The sequence below is a fragment of the Aphelocoma coerulescens genome, chromosome 3 (genome assembly GCF_041296385.1).
Source record: "Aphelocoma coerulescens isolate FSJ_1873_10779 chromosome 3, UR_Acoe_1.0, whole genome shotgun sequence".
Classification (NCBI taxonomy): domain Eukaryota; kingdom Metazoa; phylum Chordata; class Aves; order Passeriformes; family Corvidae; genus Aphelocoma; species Aphelocoma coerulescens.
In genome coordinates, this window is record NC_091016.1 from 120,332,532 (window position 1) to 120,349,988 (window position 17,457).

The 17,457-nt window shown below is 43.4% G+C and overlaps 1 protein-coding gene across 1 annotated transcript in view; it reads right to left on the bottom strand.

Annotated features, from left to right (window-relative positions):
* Nucleotides 1–17,457, bottom strand: part of RUNX2 (RUNX family transcription factor 2) — a 90,432-nt gene that overhangs the window by 1,804 nt on the left and 71,171 nt on the right. The window lies entirely within an intron of this gene.

Genomic DNA, 17,457 nt, shown 5'->3' on the forward strand with positions numbered 1-17,457 from the left:
TCAAGAGAGTAAAAAAGAGCCAAAAAAAAAAAGGTGGACTTGGAGTTGATTTGCCTTCCGGTTTCAGAGTTTTGAGGGTTGTGTGTCTCTGGTTTTTTTCTAGAGCCTCTTGAGAAACTCAGGACTGGTTGCACATGAAAGCTGAGATTCCCACCTCAGCACAGGCTGTCAGGAGCTGGGATTTCCAGAAAAGCAGAAATCTCTGTGCAACTCGTAATAAATATCCAAGAGCTGGCAACATCAAGTTAACTGCACCACTGACACCAGGGGAGTTACACTGGGGGAGACTAAGACCCACTTCTTGCCTTAAATCAATTCATTTAGGTGAGAATCCACTCAGTTGATTCCTTTGGCTAAAAAACACTGTTTGCTCATCCAAAGGATGGACAAGGCCATTGAGCTGATAGCAAAGATGCAGATTTTACTCTTCAGAGCAGTCGATGGAAAATTACAAGCCCAACACTCTTTTGGCCATTGAAAAAGAATTTGTTTTCATATGTAGTCTCTGCAGTCTGGTTGAAAAAAATAAAAGACCACACAGTTTATGACTACTGTGAACGTCTGGATGGTAACGCTATGAATTGGAGTCTAACGCAAAACAGGGATGGGTAAACTCATTTTGCCTAATTTCTAATCCCACATCAAACACCCAAAGCTTTGGAGCAGAACTGGAAAGCAAACCTTAGCTTGGTGATGTGCTTAGGAGACTGTGGGATGGACAGGAGCAGAAGACAAAGATGGTGAAATCTTGTACTGAGAGCCAGAAGAGTGGAAAACAAAGAGGGTGTGGGAAAAGGACAGGGGAAAAGAGGGAAAGCCTAATGAAGAAGTACAGAGTAGGAGGAGGCAAATGCGATGGCAGTATGCAGCAGACACATATACAGATATTTATAGAGAGCTGGAAAGAGCAAGGTATAAATAACGGGGGAAATTATGAAATCAAATGGACCCTCCCTGCACTTCCCAGCTGACACTCCTACAGCTTTACAGCCCTTCAGATCCAAGGGTTCACTCACCTCTTTGTCAGTCTGCTGAACCTGACTTAACTAAAGGGGAAATACGGCATCTTCTAGATGCCAAAGTGACGTGCTAAACACTAAAACACTCTGTGTATCCTCAGTTTAAGATAAGCAATGATTTTCCTTGCAAACAGGCTTCAGATCTGACTTGCTGACATTGCTGTGTAAAAGGAAGGTCTCTCCAGCCCTTCTGTTCCTTGTCCACTCTGCTATAAGCAACAGACTCAACAGCCCCTGCCACCTTGTGTGGCACATTTTGGGATTTAGATCACTATTCTCGCTTGTTCCCCCAGGTCAGTGAACTCATGCCTACAATGATATCTAAAAGCAGCAGCAGGGCAAAGCTCAGGCACAGTTTGGGTTCTGGCTGGAGGACTTGGGCCACACCCAGTCAAGCCTCCAAATCAGCCTGAAACCTAGGGGTTATAATACTCCATCTCTACAAATATTGAGCACAGAGCTTTAAGTGGGCAGTAAAAGCCCATTCTAAACTCTGATGACAATGTGATTACTACTGTCTTTATCTGGGACTGAATCAGTGACCTACGGGTGAATGGGTCTGTCTCCATCATCAACCCCTCCAACCACAGCACCCTGGAATGTAATATAACTTGTACCTTTACAGCAAACACTCTACTGCTTAATGCAACTTCTTTCGTTCCCAACTGCAAACAATAGCCAGAGGCAATACCACCCAGATTCAAAGCTGTAATTTTGGAACACTCTCCTTTATATTGTGAACAGGTCTGATATATATCTGGAAATATAAGGTTAGAACATAATTTCCCCAGCTGCTCAAAATACTGACTTTCAATCTGCTACTGCTTATTCTCTTTCTTTTTTTCTTTTATTTATTGTTATTGCAACTCTCCCAGCATGAACAGAGTTGCTCTTAGTTTACCCTGATAGAAGCTAAACAAGACTTTTACAATCAAAGGTGGAATTGATGTCAGCGTAAGGGTGTAGAAGAACATCGGTATTTTCGGTTTCTTTGTAACCAATATTTTTTCCTTAATACAAAGCTCTCCACACAGTTTTACACATTAAATGGCAATCTCCCTTTCAGAGCTAGATCCAAATATTATCTGCATGGGTGCTGCCAAGAGATCGTGTCTGTGTGGAATGACTGGGAATGTGCACACCACACGTAGGCATTTCAAATGTGGGGCTGCAGATCTCCTTATGTACCCTAGTAAATCCACACGTTTGTTTTTGCTGTTGCTTGTAAAGCACAATCCTATTTACCCAAAGGCCAAACAACCATAACCCTGTCTTATCTCACTTATGGCTGTGCCTGCACAGCTCCTGCACACTCACTTCTTCAACTCCCCTTTTGCCCAAGTGCCTTTTGCTGTCTCCATAACTCCCTGCACAAGGCTGTGATTTGTTCCCAGCCTTATTGGATCTCCATCGTGTAAAAATATTTTTAAAGATCAGAAAAAGTTTTCTGAGATGCCTGTTCTAAAGTCTCATTTCTATGGGAAACGTATTAAAAAGTCAGCTCTAAACTTCAGCTTCTTGCCACCCTCAATGCTGTTCAATCCTGCTGATGCATTTTCACCCTCCTCCTCCTCCTCCTTTCTCTGTGCTACCTCCTTATGTTAAGGCTGATTTTGGTTCTAACTTGGAAATCCCAGATGCCTGTTCATTTATACACATTTAGCTCAGTGCTGGGCTGGGAAGATAAATAGTCTTACCAGGTATGGCACCCATCTTTGTATATCTAGCAGTGCACAGTGATGTGGATCAGCAATATAGTAACATGACAGTGCAAGTATACAATTCATTATATAATAATTATAATATTATAATAATTTATTTATTCCTCTCCCCAGGAGGATTAAAAAATTATGCTAATTTTTCCTCCGTCAGAGCAAGAAAACCATTTGCATCTGTGAATTCCCACTCTGGTGTTAGCTCGCACTAAATGGGTGAAGCACAGACCCTCTGCCCTATGTTGTGGCCACCACATTGCAAAACAACACCTGTATAAAGAGAAGAGACTTTATTTTGTGCCACCAGAAAGAGACACAAGGCAAGGAGCACAGTAAGTGGTCTTCTCCCACGTAGTCTCATCAGCTGACTGGGCTTAACAATAACAAATCAAATTTTAAAAGGTGTATTTTTGAAAAAAACCAAAACACTTTACATCTGAATGAGTCCAGGTTAAACTATTTTTAAATTTTCCAGGTAGATTCTTCCCTAACATAGCCCAGTACTCCAGTTTTCTGAGACCTATATGTTTAGAACAGAAAAGTGGTCATGTTAATATGCCAATATATATGCTAACATCCCAGATTCAAGAATACTGCTCCAGTGTGTTTCATATTTAGAATAAGAACAATTAAAATTCCATGTGGTTTCACTTATTTTGATGCAGAAGCCTCATTAAAAACCCTAGATCTGGGCCTTTGCCAGCAGCCAGCTCAAATAATTTTGCATTTGTGCTTAAAACCCAATTTTACCTGTTGCAGCTTTGCAGCTCTACCATTTACAGCTGCTTGTGTGCCATGATCATTTCTCTTTTGCAGTTTACAGATGCCAGCTAGTGCCAATTAATGCTCAGGTCTCAATCAATAAGCTGTGCTTGTGGTTTGCAGAAAATCAGGCAACAAATTTCTGTCAGGTTTACAGCACTTTGGCCAATTGTTCCCAATTATTAAAGATCATAATGTACTGTGGACAGATTAACTCCTTGTAGGTACAGCCAGCTGACATCTACTTTAAAGAGTTACAGGATATTTTTTATAGCTTAAAAATATTGGAATTTGTTTTGTTATTTAATGCTATAAAGTAACTAACAAAAAAAGTCCCCTTGGCTTATTGCATACGTTTCATAGGGAAATTTCTAGCCCATCAAGACAATGCAGAATTGTTTGATGCATGAAACCAGAGTGATGCTGTATTCACTGAACAGTCTGTCTCAAGGAAATTCAGCAACTTAAATTTATTTACCAGTAGCTAAATGATTCCCTTGTGTTTTGGGGAACTTCAGTGTTAAGACATTTGCTGTAGTCGAAACTAGATTTGGTGGGGTTTTGTTCAACAGTTCAATTCAGGCTGGGACATTGTACTAATTGACCTATTAAAATTGTTTTTTCCTTCCCCAACATCTATGTCTCTGAATTATAAGTGCAGCCTGGATTACTTACAGCTGATAATATCGCCTTGGATGAAACATGCCACACACTTCACATGATGAGATGATTTCAGTCTCTTACAGCTTTGCCAAACTTTAAACGTTCTGGCTCAAATTGTCCATGCTGGGCGTCTGTCTCAGGCTAAATTTTGATTTATGCATTTATTTGTTCTTAAAATTTCAGCTGAAATTCTTCTGCTGGGAAAAATATATTGTTTTACCAATCTTAAACTCTGAGGAGCCTTCCTTTGAAAAGCTGTACCAGCTCCATGCTTTGAAGTGAGGACTTGAACTTTGGAATAGGAGTGGCTTTTGTGTGAGAGATGTTGCCATGAAAATCCAGCCAAATATGAACAAATCATAAGCACTCTGACTAAAAATGGGCAGAAGAGTCTGTGGCCCTACAAAGACACTTGTCTAGAGACTAGAATGAAATCCAGGAGTCACAAATCCTAGCATTTTTTGTGCAAGCATTGCTGAAACACAGGGACATTGCCACCTGTCCCCAAGCCAGCCTAAAAAAGGATCCATTTTTTGGGATGGCAGAGCCTGAGCGAAAGAAGACCATGTGGGTGTTCATATAATATCGCAAAGTAAAATTTGGGAACATGGGGTTATTTGGGGTTTGATTTTTTTAGAAATCTGAGAAACTATAAACACAACCAGAGGCAAACAAGGGGATATTATTAAGGTTACCATGTGAAGAGTGAGAAACTTTGGAAACACCAGCATCCAAGTTACTTCTCCAAATGCACTATGACAAAGCATTCAGCTACACAAGATGCTATTCCTTTCTTATTAACCTGCCTAAGCTGGCCACCTCAGGAGATGTATCCGAGCTGAGGAATAGAGAAGACCATTGTCTATACATCCCCCAGATCCACTGCTCCAAGAAATCAGAAGGGGTGAAGTGAGAAAGGTGAGAGACCCAATTATTTTATATGGATTTTATATGTATTTCTGCCACATGGCTCCTACATGACTCAGTTGAAATGTCTCCAAATCCCATTTTCACTTCCCTCATTTTCTGTGTGCAGCAAAGATGTTGGCTTCTGATTTGCACGTGTGCTAAATACTCCCAGCTGCAGCTGAAGCCAATGGGATCACAGGTCTGAACATAAGGCTACAGACAGAACAGAAATTGTTCTGTAGGTGACACAGAGACGGTGCACTGAATGACACGAGACCTTAGGGCCAGTCTCATTTCTCTTTCTAAAGTGGATCCTTTTTTTCTTGGGATATTGCACTGCAGTGAACTGTACACAAATGCTATGGCAGAAATATTAGAGCAAAGCCAAGCAAGAAATTAAGGATTCTTTCTTCAGAGCAGCACTTAATGCTCTGCAATAAGCAAGGCCTGAGGAAATGCAAAGAACAAGAAGCAAACAAAATATTGAGGAGCTGCTCATTAAGTTAGCACTGTCCATCCTGTGCACTGAATGAGACAGGAATCCCGTGGGAAAAGTATCATGTGATCCTGTAATTAAAATTTTTAATATATTACGCATAAGCAGAATGAGGCTGATTTAAAGTTGCACAGGCAATGTTAGTACTGAGATTTTCTAATTTCTGAGCTCCTGGTTTCGCCAGTCTTAAGGACTCTTTGCAGTGTGTTTTAATGGAGGGGTGATTATTTTCTAGCTGGATCTCTTTGGGTTTTCCCCCAGCATCCTTCTGTATCAGGGGGACAGCGTTACTTTGCTCTTCATTTTGTTAAATTCTTGTTCCCTGTGTCTGCTAATAAGTGTTTATTGAATCGCACACAGCATGATCTTTCTGCTTTCTTCCAGGCAAGCCTTTGGCTGTCCAAAGCTGCTGTTCCACCTTCCCTCTGTATGTCACTGTAGAATGGAGCCTGGGACAGCAATTCCTAGGGATCCCAAAACACCTCCTCCTGTATCTAATCCTCACTGTAGATATTAAGTCCTGATCCCACAACCTGCGCTGGTGCTGGTGCTCAGCTTCGTGCCGGACCTCAGGGACATTCCTCCCACACATCTAGGAGTGAGTGTCTACGTGCTGGGAGGGCGAGGGCCACGCAGCACCACAGAAATAATGCACTGGGTTTCTCCCTCTATGGTTTACTTTCCGGATGAGCATGTGTCATCTGGATGTTTGGAACAATTTATCATAGATAATGGTATGTTTTGAAATGGTCTTTTCCCTCCCTTTAGTTCAGGAGAAAAGAAAAAAGTAAAAAAGCATTTGACATTATTTTCTTTTCTCAATTCCCCCCTCCCCCCCCCCCAGCTCACCCCAAGAAGGTGTCCTGGCAAACAATAGCTGCAGAAAAGGCGTGAACTGGTGCCCCCTCCTCTTTTCTTCACCTCAACAAGGTGTTAACTTCAAGGCCTAGCTGGGACCATTTAAACTGCAACATTATTAAGCACAGCAGTCTCACAAAAGTCAGAGGGAGGAAGGAACACTTTAACCCTTTCAGAGCCTTACACACAACAGGCAAGACCATAATTCCAGTGCATCCCTTCTCACAGTCCCTCAGTACCCCAGTTCACACGGTAAACGTTAAACTGCACACCGGTGCCTCCTGGTATTTAGGTAACAGGTCTTTGGCACCTAAAATACCACAGATTAATTTGCAGATAGATGTTTTCACTGAATTTATGGCACTGAACCTAAGCCCTTTGCTGGGAGAAACACCCTATAAATAACATAGTTAGCAGTGACCATTAAAGTAACAGTCGTGCAAATAAAGGAGAGCATTTCTCAAGCAGAGATATTATATTGCTTAACAGCAAAATTGGGGTCTCTTTGCATTTCTTCAGCCCGGGGTCTGTCATCACCTGTCCTGCTCCCTCAATCGGACTTTTCTGCTGCATTAAGCTGCTTTCCTTCTAAGACGCTGAGGTCTTGCTGGGTGACATTACAGGCTGAAACACAAGTGGCTGCTCACTGCACCTCCAGAGACAGCTCATCTAAAATTTAGGGAATATCAACAGGTAGAAAAATGTAGCAACCAACCCTTCCTAGATGGACTGTTGGGAACAGAAATGAAGCTGTGGAAGCTTCAGCCATCGCAGTCTCATTTATAGACGTTGCCTCACTTATACAGGATTCATAATCTTTCCTAATGAAAACCACAGGAGGGGGACAAATGGTCACATTACAGAAACAGGTCCTGGGCTGGTGGTTATGACCTGCCACCCGTGGATGCCTGTTGACCTGGTGTGATGGGGAGCCTCTGAACTTCTCAGCCTTTGCTATCTCATCTCAGTGACTCCAGTCTGGAGCTGTCACGGGTGATACGGGTGGAAAGGAACTGGCAGTGTATCAAAAGCCCCCTGCTTGTTTAAAGTCTCAGGCCATCTACAAGCTACATGGGAACCAAAAAGTAAATAAAGTTTCCTGGAAATAAGTCCAGGAGCTCTGCAACACCACATGGCACAAACACGCACACAGGAGCGCAGTGCTCTCCCTTCACTTTTCCCCAACTTTTCCTGCTTGAATTTTAGCTGTCACTGCTTTTCACCAGCCGAAAGGCATCAGCAGGAACACTTGAGGCTTTTCTTGGAGAGCAACCTCAGACTTTTGTATACAGCAAGGGGGTGAAACCGCAGGGCTGCGGAGCAGGCACGGTGATGGTGAGCAGCGGGACAGGAATCCTGAATAAATCCAGTGAATGGGAAGATAATATACATCATGGCTCACAGGCTACTTTATTCCTTCTTTTGCTTTTTTTTCTTCTTTTCAGAAAAATGTGCCTTAACTGTCCAGTATAAATATTTGTTTCCAATGTTGTCATGAATTGTACTTTTCCACTGCATGCTACTAACTCAGAAATACCATCTGATCCTCAAGCAGACACAAAGGAACTATGTTTTGCAGGGACAGGGAAGGGGGGAAGCCCTTGGCATTGCTCTGTTATTTCACCCTTTAAACCCTTCCTTTTCCCTCCCCATCCAAATTCTCCTTTCGCATCTCATTCAGCTAATGGACATCTCTCCCGAGGACAGAGGATTCCTTGCTGGTTCTTGATTGAGAGTTTTTAAGAAGCCGGGAAGGAAGATATTCTTTGAAACTGGATCTACTGTAGGATGGGAGCCAGCACACAGGACACCGTGTCTTTCAGAGAGGGCCACACACAGTGCCACTCCAGTCATATGACTTCTCTGTCACATCCTGAAGCCATTTCCAGCTCGTGTGCGAGTTTGTACTCCCATTTAGAAAAGGATAGGATATATTGGGAACACACATATGGAAACACTTTCAGGGAATCAGTTTCCATGAAATCCATAATAAGGCAAGTGGCTTCAGATGTGGCAGTGTGCCTCAGATTAGCCAAAAAAAAAAAAAAAAAAAGAAAAAAAAAGAAAAAAAAGGGGAAAAAAAAAAGAGAGGGGAAAAAGAAGGAAAATTCTACCCTTTCAGTCCTTATTTCAGTTTCAAGGGAGAAAAAAAAAAAGAAAAAAAAAGAAAATTAAAACCAACTAATGACTTATGGCTACCAAAACAGAGGGTCACAAAATAATACAACTAACAAGAGCACTCCTCCTCCCCCAAGTAAGGACACTGCTATCAGCATTCCTGCAGCTCCCAGAAAGCTCTTCTGGCATCTGCCAAGCTCACATGGGATCGGCAGAGCCGTGGCCCTGCCTGTGCCAGCCTGTGTGGGTTGGGCAGGTGCCCACTGTCTGGTAACCTGTGCGAGCAATTTTTTCCTTCCCTTACAAATTTTCCTTCCTTTCCTTTCCTTCCTGCTCTTCCAAAAACTGCAACTTGGTGCTAAACTGTCCATTTAGTAAATCTCCCGGAAAATGCTGGATTCAGGAGGGGATGGGGTTGGCTGTACCCAGGCCATACGAAAAGCAGGGTCTATGGTGGGATGGTGTATTTGGTTTGCCAGGCAGTGGATATCACCTGCCTGCTGTGCTTGGAGCTAGAGCTCAGGAGCAACTCCCAGGTGCCCTCACTGATGGGTACCAAAGATCAGGAACAATCCTGATCAGCACAGAAAAAGACTGGAGGCCACCTCAGTGCCAGGCAGAAGGGAAGAACCCAGCTCATCTGAGCTACTGTGGTGCTGGAATAATCTTTGCATGGCTGAGGAAGTGGGAAGAAGTACAGATCAAGTGGCAGGAGTTCAAATGGGAACTGGAGAGATGCTATGTGCATCTCTGTGACAGCTACCTGCCTTTTTATCACAGGAAAATAACCAGGAATTTGGCTGCTAATTGGGGCTGTATCCTACAAACCCTACTTTTCCTGACAAACAAATGACTCCACAAATAGTCCCTCTGTTTCCAATAGGGTTATTTGTGGTAGGAGGGACCACCCAACATGAGAGGATCAGGCCCTCCACTCCCTCACTCTGCCGCTTGCTTCAACCTTCCACAGCCAAATCTGAACACAAAAAAATACCCACGAACTGCAAAGGCTTTTCCTCACTGCTGCTGGAAAAGCCCTGGACTAGAATGGCTGTTCTCGTGTGCTATTAATACGATGCTCCTCCTGGCTTCCGCTGCCGAAATGGGGATTTGCCATTTCTTTCTCAGGCTGGCTCTTTCCACTCAAGCCCCGGCACAGTAACTAACTGAAAACTTCTGCATCAAGGAGAAGGTCTCTTTTAAAGTTTGGCTTGGCTTTGCTTTCAAAGGGTTGTCTGTATATTTTAGAATATGTAGAACTTGCCTTTGATTTAAACCTCGCTCTTAACAATAGACAAGAGACTATTTCTCTACTGAGCGATTTAAACAAAAACAAACATATTTTGGTTACTCGGCCTTGTTCTCAAAACACTCTGTTTTCTTTTTTTCCCAGAGAAAAATCAAACCCTACAAATCGTTGCACTTCTGGCCAAAAAAACTTAAATTCACAAATGTAGATAATCCATTTTTTTTTCCCTGAACAATATCGTACACAGAGAAAGAAGAGCACCTCCCCCGCCCCCAGACATCCATAAAACACGAACCCCCTTCATCTAAACAATTAAAACCATACTTTTCTCCTCCAAAATAATGTCTCCCTTCAAAGAACATTTTCAGCCTTGGTCCCTGTCCACAAGCAGGGCCATGATGTTGACTTTTAATCCTCCCCGGCACGACGTCCCGTGCCCCCAGAGGGTAAACAGCCGCACCTCGTCCTGCGGAGGCAGCGGAAAGCGCTGCTTGTGTTCGGAGCCGGGGCTGTGCAGGAGCAGCCGCTCCGACGGGATGAGGGCACCTGGCCCACGGAACTTCTGACTACTGGAGAAAGAAGAGGGGAGATACCAGGGAGGCATTTCCATCTTAGGTTAAGGATTTTAGCAGCAGGCGCAACAATGCTGTTGGAGTGAAAACAGTGGAAAATAACTCACCCAGCGATGGCCAGAGTTTTTTCCCTTACAGTGAGAACATGTTTCCCCCAAGTAACACAAACAATAGTGACATTGGGCCCTGTGATAAAATGGTTGAACATGTCAGTGTGACTCAAGACCCACTGTCCAAGGAAATTTGAGGAGGCTCAGGGTGAGAAGGAGCCCTGTGGGGAGAGCCATGGGTGAACACCAAGCCAAATTCTGCTCCCATGTCATGGGGCAGAGTGAGAACAGCTCGGGGATGTCACAACCCTTGGCCTGGCAGGAGTGAAGCTGTGGCTCTCAAGCCACAGAGCAGGACTTGCCACCATCACTGTGAGCTTCAGGAAGATGGAGGAAAACCTTGCACAGAACTGCTGGGCTATTTTCACTGGAGCTGCTGCTCTCATAGCTGAGTCAAAAATACTGAGGGGTGTAAAGACCTACAGAGGTTTTCAGTGCATGGATTTAGGCACTCAGTGCCTGTTTATATATCAAGCTGCCACAAAATTCAGCAGAACACAGCTAAACATAGCTGTAAAGCAGGGCTAGAGGCACTGTGTCCCTTCTTATATTCACTTTAGCAACTTACAATTTTCAATCTAATTTAATAAAAGCTGTGTAAATCCCTCTGTATATTTTACTTTTAGACCTAACCTGAGCTCTCTACTAAGTTAAGGCAAACTACTGTAAGCCAAGTTTCAATCCATTATAAGATGGTCTACACAGCATCCCCATTCATCAGCTGAGCTAAAGCTTACACCAACCCAACTCTGAACACCTCTAAATAAATGCTTCTTCTCCATAGTGTAAAGTCTGAATATGGGTTTTATCCTCCCAGGAAGGTGGTGATGAGAAAAAGAAACAGACTTGAGTCTGTAACAGCTCACATCATAAACATGCTCGAGGCTGTTTGATGTACAGCCTCTTAGGCTATACCACCAGCATCTCTTTAGACCATCAACAGAGATTTATCCCAGATATAGTATCTTGGAGTTTAAGTTCAGATCATCAGTAGTAAATAGAAATAGAAAGCCCACTTAACCATTAAAGCTGTTGCAAGGGAAAATGTGATACAATGCTTTCTGGCTTTTGCTATTGATTTATTTTGTGAATCTGGGCAAATAATTTGATTTTTCCTGTGTAAATTGGCTTACTATACAATGGATATGTCAATACTTTGTGTTAGCCAAGTGACAAAAGTTAGTAGTACAGTTTAGAAAATACTGTGAAATTCTTTGTTGGAAAATGTTGTAAAGTTACAGAGATTAAAGGTACAACCCAACAGACATTTTTTATAAGCTATTCAATGGGTGAAGACACAGAAAAAGTGGAAGTCAGACAAAGACTTGAAATAAACTTTCAGACGTGATCCCAATTTCTGAGATAAAAAAGATGCATATAAAGTCAGCCTGAATTATCACCTTCAGTTGTCTTCATCTGCTTGAGAAAGCAGCAGCAGAATTGCTTTAAACCAAACCTCCAGCGCATCTGCAGCGCAGGCTGGTGAGAACAGGAGCTGGCCTGGCTGAGCACCAGGTGCCGGCTCCAGCCCCACTGCGGCTGGAATGGCTTCCTCCATGGGCAAGCAGCCTGTCCAAAAAGCAGCTCCAAACCAGTCTGGCCCACCTACGTGGGCCAGGCCAAATGAGGAACTGGTTGGGTTTGGACTACCCTTAAACCCAGCTTCCTATCTAATTTTGGAATCGAATATAGTGGCTCCCAATTCAACTCTGCTGCTGCTTAGATCCTCCCTATGCTACTCTTCACCCATAAAAAAGAAAACAACATGGGTTGGCTTTTAGCAGGAATCAAAATGAAAACAAGAACAAAAAATCCCTTTAAGAGGGAGATATTTGAGAGAGGAAGAGGGAAGAAAGGGGGAAGAGAGGTGCCTTTTTCCCATTGCCAGGATTCCTCTGTGGCTCCTCCGGCCATGCCAGCGTCCACATCACAGTTCCCGAGGACTTCCTCTGAGCAGCTTCTGTGAGATGGCTCTTCCAATGAGCCATTTCATCTTGGTCTTATGTTGTGGAGATTTAGGGTCAGCACCCCTCCTGGTGTTTTTGAGGTGCTTGCTTCGCTTCCTATTTGGCCAGCCAGTCACCTTTGCAGGTCTATTTTTCGGTGGTTCGTCCCTAGACTGGATCCCATGCCTTGCAACTTTCATCCTTGAGGGTATCTAAATGTTTATGATTTTTTTCACAGAGGTCTCTATACTTTCCCTCTTTCAAGACTGACAAACCCTATCCAGTTCTAATCTTTTAACTGCACTCAAATTAGCTATTTCAACTTTAATTAATTTTTTTGGCTGGGATGCCTTCTTTGGGACATAGTTTTATTTTTGTTTTCAGTGGCAACAACACACAACTAGCTGGCTCCACTCAACAGGAATGATCTGCAGATGTTTGATCCTATTTCTCTACACAGGGGCACAGATCATATGATCTCACAAGGTCCCTGTCAGTCCTATAAGACTATGACACTACAGATCTATAGGAAATATAATTGATCCAGCAACTCCTCTGGGGTAATTCCCAACTACCTAAGTTTAAGCAGATTAACAGAGCTGTGTCAACAGCTATTAAATACAGTGATCCAGATAGAAACCCGCAGCAATACATATATATTCTGGTTTTGCACTTCAGGGGAACTGAGTGACCACTTTTGGCCAAGCTGAGACGGTGATGGGTCCTGGATGGTCCCTTGGCCTAACCTGACCGACGCCGTTTTCTTCTTATTACGAGCTGTGACAAGCAGCTTTGTCCTTTCTTTCCTGCTTGTCCTGAAGCCTGGAAGGAGGTGAAGAGCCACAGATCTGCCTCAGTACCCTTCTTATAATTTCATTCTTGCACTCCCTTCTGACCCACACTCACTGCCACCTGGGTCTAGTAAGACTGCAGCCACTTCTACCACCTTATGGTTCCCTTCATGTTATAATTCCCTCCTGTACTCCATTGTACATCTTGTAACCAGCTCTACTGTATCTAAGAGTGCAAATTCTTAGGGGACAGGCTGATTTCTCTTTTTTCCTTCTCCTCTTTCACTGTACAGTCCTTAGCACAAGGGGGATGTGACCTTCAGACACCGTCACAATAAAAACACTGTCAGCAGCCTGCGGTGATTCCGGCAGAGGTCCATTAGCTATTCCCGAATATAACTATTACTTTGATCACTGAACTGCACTGCCTGCAGGAGCCAAACCTGGATGCTCCAGCTAAAGCCAAAAACCTCAACTGATGCCTTGACAAGGGGACTGATCTCCAGTTTGTAGAAATTTTTCAGTCCTAAGTTCAGCTTTCAACACAACACAAAACATCATTTCAGTGCAAAATTAAATATGGCAAGCTGTGTTTTTACAGACATCTATCCAATAAAAATGATGTGCCTCATAGATTTGGTCCTGTACCTGTGCTTCAAACTGGTTTTCCAAGCAAGCCCCTTGTACAGCCTAATTATATAAACTTAACCAAGGTGGGCATACCTTTAGCTGCTGGCTTTATAATATTCTGCCAATTCTAAACAGTACCTGTTTAATAGGAAAGGGCATTAAAAAGCAATGATGCCTATGGATCAGACAGTGATAGCTCAGTGAAGCATTAAAAATAACAAGTGGAAACCACACATGTGGCATCACTAGAGCTTGTGTAGGGGCTTTTCATCTCAGCTAAATGAAAGAGGCTTTGTGGGTATTGCTCCTAACCCGAGCATACCACCTTTCACTGCTCACTGCCAGAGATTTGTGATGTTAAGAGATGGAAAGATTTCCATGAGATGCCCTACCCCTCAATTTTGCTTTCAGAATTGATCCTTGGTTTAAATCCTACAGGCTGTTTTCTCTCCTGGTGCTCCCCTTCTCTCAGCATGGTTGCTCCTCTTTCTCACACAAGTTCAAGGAGGCTTCCTCTAGCTGCCTATCCCAGCAATCCCAAGTTACAAAATAACATTACAGCAAACACTCATGGCTACCACAGGATGAAAGATCAAACGGATTATTAGAGAGACCTTTGGGAACAACGACTGGGAAGTTTGGAGATTACATGGCCCAGACAGGGCTGAGTATGCAGCACATGGACTCCTCTCCTCCTCCAAATACACCTTTAAACCACCACAAAATCCCCTGCATTAAATGTATGATACCTCTTTTGCCAGAACTAAACTTCTTCACACAATGACAGCATTGCCTGATCAAGTAATCCCAAGGGATTAACACAGTTTCAACTCTCTATTCGCAAATTTGCCTGTGGAATAATAAGGATTGTGGAGAGCAAAGAGGCTGCACTGGCTGGGTGTCTGCTCCCCAACGGGGCCACAGCATCAGCTCTGAGCTTTACTTTTGACAGTGCAAATGCAAAATAAACCTGGGGGGGAAAACCCCCGTGACTATAGTTGTGTTTCTTAAAATGAAAGATTAAACAGTGCAAGAAAACTAAGGGAGAACCTGCATTCCACTCTTTTATTCCTGTATCTCCATCTAGGGTGGTGTGTGAGAAATTAAATTCATTTTGTTAGGACTTTGCAATTGGGCAAATACAAAGGCAGAAAAAATCCTAAAGGAATTGCAGAAGCACACAAAGTCAGTGAAAAATGCTTTCCCAGTGCATTTTTTCAGGTGAGTTGGAAAAGTAGAGTGCCATTAGTAATTCAACCAAAAATAACACCTTTTCAGTGGATACGGTAGGAGTTTGGCTGATTAGGAAAGGGAACTTCCACGATTTGATAGATTATAGTGAACCCACAGCAAACTGAATTGACCAAAATATTTTTTCACAGTCCCCCTTCAGACTCCTAGCAAGTCAAACCAGTTCTGTGCCACATCAGCCAGTTCCCTGTGGCTTCTGCCACCTTCTTGAGATCCACCACAGCCACCTCCTGTCCTACCCACCTCTCTGTACCTGTCACCAACACAGGAACCCACGTGAACCTCAGAAATCAAAATTGGGGCTACGTTCTGGCAGACAAAGTTATAGCAAAGTTGTAGCAAGTTCAAATGAGTGGAAACTAAGACAAATTCAGACTGGTAATAAGACCCACATTTCAAAGTGAGATTAATTAGCATCTGTAACCAAAGGCTGTAGTGGGTTCTGCTTCCCTGGAAATTTTTAAATGAAGACCAACTGAGTTTTTGGGCTTGCTTCTTTACTCAAAGGTTGCTCTCAAGTTTAAATGAGAGCTAATTTGGGGAAGTCTTACACCTGGGTTCAAAGCAGATGTTCACATGGGCTTCAGTGTACAATAATCGATGAATTTATACATCTGTGGAGATGTGCTTATGTCAAGTTATTCTTCCTTGTGCCTCACAGATGAAGCTTCACCATTGCTAAAAATCCTCACACTCCACAAAAACTCCTTGGACACAGCAGCACCATCAGGCACTGTGTGGGTACAGGGTTGGGTTCTCCCTGAGGGGCTGCTCCACCACCTGCCCACCACTCCTGGGGACATGGGGAAACTGTCCCAAGCTCAGGAAGGCATCTCCTGCTTTTGATTCCTTCCCTCACTCTCTTTTGAGTCAGTGTGAAAGCAAATATTAAGAGATTTCCAGATTAGTGTCCCCAGATACACTCCCTTTACGCATATGAAACAGTTCCTTCTCCCTTAATAACATCCTTGGTGAGCCAGGTGAAGGTATGCTCCCTCATTTTATCTCATCCATCTTCCTCTCCTTTGCTGCCGACGTTGTTTGCTTTTGTACAACCACAGAAAAACTGAGCCACTTGCATGGCTCTTGCCTCCCCTTTTGGTCACCAGTATCAGCCCAGTATCACCAGTATCAAAGCTTTTTGAAATCTGACAGCCAAGCTGGCAGGACACCAGGTTCTTTTCTGCTAAAACATCCATCAAGAGGGGAGGAGATTTGGTCATGTGTAAAATGGGCCAATAACCATTACTAAACCACTTCAAAAAGGTGTTTTTGAAGCTCTACTGGGCTCTAACACTCCCTTGCTGACCAAATTCAGTGTGGTCAAATTCTGCATGGCCAGAAATGAGAGGAAATTTCACTGAAAACCAAGGCATCTCCAGCTTCTACCAGCAGCAGTCTTTTCCTCTTGAATTGTATTTTTTAGGGTAAAATTTGCAGAATTTAAACCATTCAGCTCCTGAAGGGCATATGATACTCCCTTACCTTACCTTCTGCCAAACACAGTTGCGGTCTGAGAAGGACCAAATTCTCCTGCATTTTATGGAACCATTTAATAAATTCATATTGGCCAACTAATCAAACCCAATTCAATGCAACAAAGATGCAAGGCCACAAAGACTTAAGGGCAACATCATAGAATCACTGAATGGTTTGGGTTGGAAAGGGCCTTTTAAAGGTCATTTAGTCCAACCCTCCTGCCATGGGCAGCGGCATCTTCAACTAGATCAGGTTGCTCAGAATTCCATTCAACCTGGCCTTGAATATTTCCAGAGGTGGGTCATCCACCACCTCTCTGGGCAGCCTGTGCCAGCATTTCACTGTCCTCACAGTGATGATTTCTTCATGTCTGATCTAAATCAACTCTTTCAGTTTAAAGCCATTCCCCCCTTGCACTGTCACTCCATACTCTTGTCAGAAGTCCCTCCCCAGCTTCCTTGTGGGCCTGTTAGGGGAGGGAAGTAAATAACTGAACCTGACCACCCTGCATGCACCAGAGAGCTTCACACATGAAGATCCATTTCCTCTCCATATCAGCACACATGTGATCCTGCCTCAGCTGCCACCACTGGCTCCATCCTAGGTAGAAAATTAACAGCAATTCCACAAAGGGAATGGAGAAATCATCAAACGCCTTTGCAGAAGGATGAAACAAAGAGCTCTATCCCACAGCCTTCCTGTTAGAGGCTTATTGACTTTATTGGGAACATACATCTAGGTAGTGGCTCAGTATCTGGCCCTTTGGAAGTCTGGAATTGAGGACCCGGTTGCCCCACTAACAATTAGCATTCTGTTTACAAAACCCAGCAGAGTCAGTAAGAATAATCATTACAAAACATGCTCAGACTGTGATTCCGGTTTAAGTTAA